Source organism: Arachis hypogaea, chromosome 19 (assembly GCF_003086295.3).
Source record: "Arachis hypogaea cultivar Tifrunner chromosome 19, arahy.Tifrunner.gnm2.J5K5, whole genome shotgun sequence".
Classification (NCBI taxonomy): domain Eukaryota; kingdom Viridiplantae; phylum Streptophyta; class Magnoliopsida; order Fabales; family Fabaceae; genus Arachis; species Arachis hypogaea.
In genome coordinates this window covers 59,494,789-59,501,929 of record NC_092054.1, presented here as the reverse complement: position 1 = coordinate 59,501,929, position 7,141 = coordinate 59,494,789, and the positions used below count along the sequence as shown (strand labels likewise).

The 7,141-nt window shown below is 32.9% G+C and overlaps 1 long non-coding RNA gene across 1 annotated transcript; it reads left to right on the top strand.

Annotated features, from left to right (window-relative positions):
- The first annotated feature begins 3,225 nt into the window (after positions 1-3,225).
- LOC140181823 (uncharacterized) lies at positions 3,226-6,657 on the top strand. The gene is made up of 3 exons (XR_011877305.1): positions 3,226-3,908; positions 3,997-4,148; positions 6,287-6,657. It is a non-coding gene; the product is annotated as an uncharacterized lncRNA (long non-coding RNA).
- Positions 6,658-7,141: the final 484 nt, after the last annotated feature.

Genomic DNA, 7,141 nt, shown 5'->3' with positions numbered 1-7,141 from the left:
GTGTGAGAGTAATGATGAGAGTGGAAAGAGTAGTGATCGAAATTTTATTGATTTCAGGGATTTTGTTATTAAATTTGCCATTTCTTTTTGGATTGCAGTGGTGGTCGTTGATAGTAAGAAATTGTGAAATGATTTTCTGAGACAGATGAGTTGAATGTTTTGGAATGAAGCTAGTTGCATGATCCATTTAATTAGAAGAGGAAGGGGAAGGGGAAGGGGAAGGAGAAGGAGAAGGAAAAGGGGATGGGGATGGGGATGGGGATGGAGAAGGAGAAGGAGAAGGGAAAGGGGAAGGGGAAGGGGAAGGTTGGGGATGGGGATGGATGGAACAGATGGGGATTGAGAGGGGAGGGGGTGGTTCTACGCTACACTTTCTTTTTTTTTTTCTGTTTTTTTTTGTTGGGAGTCTACGCTGCACCTTTTTTTTTTTGTTCAAAACGACGTCGTTTTAAGGTTCTGATGAACAGAAAATGTCTCAGGGACTACTATGAATCTCGGAGTTAGGGGTGGCAACGGGGCGGGTAGGGGCGGGTTTTTGCTCTACCCGACCCCGCCCCGCCTGACATAAAACCCGCATGAAACCCGCCCCGCCCTACCCGCGGGTAGTAAAATGTTAAACCCTAACCCGCCCCTGCGGGTACCCGCCCCGCCCCTACCCGCCCCTATAATTATTAAATCCAACAAATAAAATAAAATTTTAAAAATTATATAACCACCATTTACATACATAACATAAATTAAAGTAAAAATGTATATATGATATAATATTATTAATCATTTTACTAATTATTTTATATATGTTACATATATTATATATTAAAAATATATATATTTATATATATATATTATATATACCGGGGCGGGTTTAACCTAAACCCGACCCCACCCCGCCCCGCAGAAGAATCCGCCCCGTTAAAACCCGCCCCGGTGCGGGGGCGGGTAATTACCCGCCCCGAGCGGGTAGGGGCGGGGTGGGTACCCGCGGGTTCGGGTAGTGTTGCCACCCCTACCCGGAGTACAATTTCGGAAACGAATTTAAAAAATTATTAAGTTTAGGAATCACTTTAAGGCTTGAGTGCAAGTTCAGGAATACTTTGAGGCTTAACTCAACCTGCTTTTATTACTAAGTTTCTTAGTTTTGGAAAATTATCACATGTTTCGCTTACTTTTATGGAACATGAAATTCCGATGTACGATTAGGTAGCGGGTATAATTTTGTCTTTTAGTATATCTCTCAATGACAAAAATATCCCTTTAGTTAAAGAACTAAAGATAAAAAAGAACAGTTGAATATTGATTTTTTGTAGCTTTTGCTTAATTAATTATTGCACCAGTTTTATTGGTTTTGTTTTTTAATTTTTTTTGTTGGTATAATTTGATATATAATTACTGAATTTTGAATAGTGTACAACTTAATTTGTTTTCTTATGTATAGTATAATTTTTTTATTAATATAATTATATGAAAATGATGAGCGACTGAAATTTGAAATTTGTATTATATTATAAGTTTTTTTTATATTATGAAGCATTGAACTTAATTATGAAAATACCACAAGCAAAATAAATTTGTATTTTTGTAATAAATGATAAAATTAATATTATTTTAAAATAAGTAAAGTATATTTTTTGTTCCTAAAATTTGACAAAAGTTTTAAAAATTTTCTAAGTTTCATTTGTTTTAATTTTGTCCAAAAGTTTTTAATTTGTATCAAATATACACCTGACGACTAATTTTTCAAAAAATTTAAGGTCAATTCAACAACAATTTCATAAGAGTAACCCTCAACACAAGCAAATCAAGCATAATTTTCATACATTATTGTTAGATTGGTCTTAAATTTTTTGAAAATTTAGCCGTCGAAGGTATATTTAATGCAAATAAAAAACTTTTGAGACAAAACTGAAACAAAATAAAACTTAAGAGTATTTTTAAAAATTTTACCAAACTTTAGAGACAAAAGATATATTTTATCCTTTTAAAATTTATATAACTTCCAAAATTTATTATCTATAATTCTATATCACATTTTAAGCTAAACCTATTAGCAAAGGTATTAATACAAAGTTTGTCAAACCATCTAATTTTGTAGGTGTCTAAAGAGGCATATTTATCATATTCTCATATTTATTTTCAATGAAAACCATACTATAATAAATGATTAGTCTTTACAAAGATGGCATGATTTTTAAGGATATTCAATCATAATATAAAAAAATGAAAATAAACTTAATAATAAATATATTTTTTTATCTTTAAAAGTATCTCTAATATTAATTTTATCTCTAATATTTTAAAATTGTTTTAATTATATTTTTAGATGCTAACTTTATATAAACTCTAGTTTTGGCTTGTCCAAACAATAAATTATGTTAGTATTGATACATTATTAAATTCTCTATTAGTATTGTCAATCTCTAAAGTTATAAGTAAAATATATTTAAAGAGTCAAAAATAACATTGAACAAAATTCTTGAAATAATATGAAAGTAATAAATTCTATATTATAAAAATATTGAAAACAAATAGCATATTTATTCAATTTTATAATATAATTAATGAACAATTATTTATTTTAAAATATAATTTCATATGTCCTAAATTCTATATTAACAAATTCAGTTGTTATAGATATTTTTTACTTCTTATAAAATGTTAAAAATATCTAAACTAAGTTTGTTAAATTTTTTCACCACAACCTAACAAATTAAAAAAATCTAGTGAATTTTTTTTTAAATAATTCTCTAATATTTATCTATAATATTTTTTTTAAAAATGCATGACATATAAAGTTATTAACAAGTTCTATTTTGCAATCAAAAAGAAAAAAAAGACTTATATCTTTTTGTGATTATTATTACGGTAAGTTGTATTAATACAATTTATAATTTTATCTATTTTATCTACTATTTTATTTTGGGTCAAGGACTCATTAAAATTTTAGCTAAGCTGTAACTTCTATTTAATAAAGTAACGCATGGCTCATCAGTCATTATTCATTAGCCAAGTAAGTGGCACAAAAGTGTCTTTTTTACTCTTATAAAATGGGATACTGAATCAACGCATCTCTTTTCCTCCATGCACTTAGAAAAATGGAGTTTACTCTATAAAATTTATCAAAATCTCCACCATCTACATATTTTAATATATATCTCTATGGCTAAAAGTAATGGAATAGCATGTTTCACTCAAGTACAACAGTACATGTGAACATCTTCCCTTAGTTTTACATACACCACTCCCTTACACGTATATCCTTACTTGTCTTTCCCTCAACCTCACCATAAACACGGTAACACCCTCCTCACTCACCCCTCACACCATCCGACACAGCAGAAAAAGAAGAAATCAGAAATCAGAAAAGAAACAGCCAGAAATCAGAGATGGAGAGTGGGGAATCAAAAGAACGCGAGAGGGAGAGGAGGGAGCGGACAGCGTAGGCAGGGCTAGGGGCCGCCGTCGCCGTCGAGAGAGAGAAACAGAGAGAGGGAAGGGGCGATCGAGCAGAAGAGAAGCAAAGATCGAGAGAGAAGGCGCGATCGAGGAGAAGAGGAAGGGGCGTTGTCTCGCATCGTCACCGCCACACCTTGCTGCCGTCGACGCCGATTAGGGCAAAGAAGAAGAGGAATAATGACGAAGAAGAGAGAATGATGGGAAGGAGGGTAGCACTGCTGCTGTTGCTACGGTCAGCCGCCGGAGCCATTGACGTCGCCGTTGCTACCGCCATTGCCGCAGGTGGAGTCTGCTGTTGAGCTGTGCGTCGCTGATGGTGGTGAACCAAACTATCGTCCTTGTTGTTGAAGCTGTTTGGGGTCACTGTAACTCCCTTGCTTAGCCATGTCCTGCCTTTTTCCTCACCGAAGAAACAATACTAGAACCACCGGTGGCACTAACTTGGAACTATTCTGGTTCGCTCTTTTTCCTTGGATCTGCTTCACTTCGGTATTCTACCATTCTGACTTTATTGAGCCTCTGCTTTACCTTGGATTTTTCCAGCACTATTTCTTGTTGTCTTTCATTCAATTTAGATCCAATATTTCCTCCGGGTGCTGTGGTCATTGACGTTGCAATAAGAAATGAATGCTGCTGTCATTGCCGCAGATGGGTTATCGCTGCTGGTCCAAATCGCGTGGCTGAGTCGATTTACGGTAGGGGATTTTATTTTAAAATTAAGAATTTTCGATTTAAGAATACTCAAAAGTATAGTAGATAATTGCAAATATGTTAATAATTATACTGTTATTGAGTTCGAATTTTGGTTGTGAACGATTCGCTACTATGATTGAATTGATGATTGTGAATGTTGATAATTTTAGTGTTGCTTGCTAAATTGAAATTGTGGAAGTAAGGAATAGGACAGATAGATTGTTATTTTTGTGGCTGTGCTTGCTGATGAGAATTAATAATTTATCATATGCTTGATTGATGAGGAATAAAGACTTATTATATGTTTGAATGATGATGTATAAATGAAAAGTTATGGTTGACATAGTGCAGAAAAGTGAGAATTTGATTATGACTAAGTACATGTTCAATTAAGTATATGTGCACTTGTGAAAAGGGGTGAATGGAAGAGTCTGAACTCCTGGGGCTGTGCTAAACACTTTTGCAACTTTGATTAGTCAAAAGAAAGTCGGAATTGTGGTTTTAGAGGAATTTTAGGCTTGAATATATAGTTTGGTATGAAGGGTTGTTAAATTACTTAATGCAGAATTTTCTGCATAATTGGCAGCAACTCAAAATAAAATCTGGGAGCAATCTAGACATGATTTTCGAACCAATCCATTTTTCTATAAATTTCAAGTCAAGATTTCTCCATAAAATTTTCAGAGAATTTGGCCAAGCGGTTTGGAAGATATGAATTTTTGAAGTTTAGTGGTTGCCGTAGAATTTTCTGGTTTTCTGATTTTGCAGTACCAACTTTTAGCCGCTATAACTTTTGTTTTATTTGGAATTTTGAGTTGCTTCCAAATGGATTTTTAAGATCTGAAAGCCTATTTTAAGTGAGTACAAATTTCATGTCCATAGCTATTTTGTAGAGTTAGTTATGTCTCTTGGAAGCTGGGCTGTTCTCAGGAACTTCAGAACCAAATTAAAGAAACAGGGCAGTACTTCCAATTGATATTTAATTAACCAAACAAGGCGCTAAGAATCTGAAAATTGTTTGTTCTAAAACTTAGGGGTGTCGAGTGTATCCTCACCAAAATTTAGAAGTAATGGATTAGAATTGAATTTATTATAGATTTATCAAAAACCGAGCTGCTTGCTATATTTTTTCTGAATTCTCTTTAGTGCGGCAGCAGATTTTATTAAGTTGGCTATCGGATTCAATTCTAATCCAAACGTGGTAAAACTTGATTTAGACCCAAAGGATATGTCCAAATTTGGCAGAATGTAAGAGCTTAGTTAAACAAAGGTGTGTAGGTTATTCCTAGGACACGTTTAAAGCTAAGCGGTGATGCGGAGGTACGCCTAGTTTCACAGTGATGCGGAGGTACTTTTAAGTTTCTTGGTGATGCGGAGGTATGCTTAGATATAAGGTGAAATGGAGGCATAATGGAAAGAAAAGAAAGTGGGAATTAAAGATTGGAAAGGATACTTAGATGAAAAGAAAAGGGAAGTAAAGAATGAAATAAATAATTGAGAATTATATGTTAAACGGGCCTTGCGCTAAACTACTAATGCGAAAGTGCCCGTCTAACTGATAGCTTGAGATTGCTAATGCGAGAATGTTCATCTAATTGATAGCACTATTACTTACTGTGATGCACATTAAAATGCTATTATGATGATGCCTAACTGACACGGGTAACCGTAATGCCAAGGTGTCTAACTGACACAGTAAAGGAACCATATTCGGGGTTCACTCCGAGTAACATCGGGTTGCGAGTAGACAACCAACGCATGAGCTGATGGTCTGCGCTAGGAACAGGCATACATCATGAATTGTTTGCACACTTGCATTTGACTGTGGTTGTTTATTTTATTTTCCTGTGATTGTGTTGTTTGCTTGTGCTGTTTGCCTTGGTGTCTTGCTTGTATGCTTAATTGGTTATTTTGTTATGCGGCAAACTTACTAATGTGGTTTAAAGAAAGGTTTAAACAGCTTAAAGTAAGACTTAGTAAGACTTAGGAAGAATTTTAAGGGTTTAATAAAGAAAATTGTGTTTGGGATATGAGTTAACTATTTGTATTTATTCTGTATTTTTACGGCATTCACTATTCCTACTGAGAACATGTGAGGACGACGTTCTCACCATCTACAGATCTTCTGTTTCTGCAACAGGTTCAGGAATCCTCGACGAGGAGCCGCGACTAAACTACAGGGCGATTTTAACTAAATGGTTAATAAACGACTAAATATATTACATAATTTAAAATTATTCATTTAAATTAGCACATTATTTTTTAAAAAACTAAGATCATCTTCATCCATCATCTCGAGGTCTTTGCGAATGGCAAAGAGACGAGAGAGAGACAAGACGGGGTGTCATGTAAACAACAAATACTCTAATTTGCATAGTCATGAGCTTATAGAGCTCTCTCTCAATGGCATCATTTTGTGGCTGAGAAATGAATAGCACCGAGATAAGGAACATGAATGTATGCTTTCTGAAATGAATTGGTTAGGAATTCAATGAGTCATTCGACCTTAAATTTTTTTTTTTTAAATTTAAATTAATCCAATTCGATCTATTTTTTATATATTTATTGACAGTTAAATAATGAATTAGTTTTTAATAAAATAATGTGCCTATTTTAAAAGGCAGTTTTAAATTACATGATATGCCTAGTCATCTATTAATCAGAGAGTTAAAATCGCCTATTTCTCTTATTATTTTGAAACCCTCCATTTTTTCTATTATATGAAATCGCTAATCTTCTCTATTATTTGAAACGTTTTATTTTTAAAAGTTTGTTTCAATTTAAATTATTAATATTTTTATTATTTTTAAAAGTTATATTTTTATATTTACAAATACACATATCTCATTTACTGTTAAATTATTAATATTTTTATTATTTTTAAAAGTTATATTTTTATATTTACAAATACATATATCTCGTATACAGTATAAACGACATAAATTATATGTTATAAATTACATATTTTAATAATTAAAATAATTAAATTATTTAT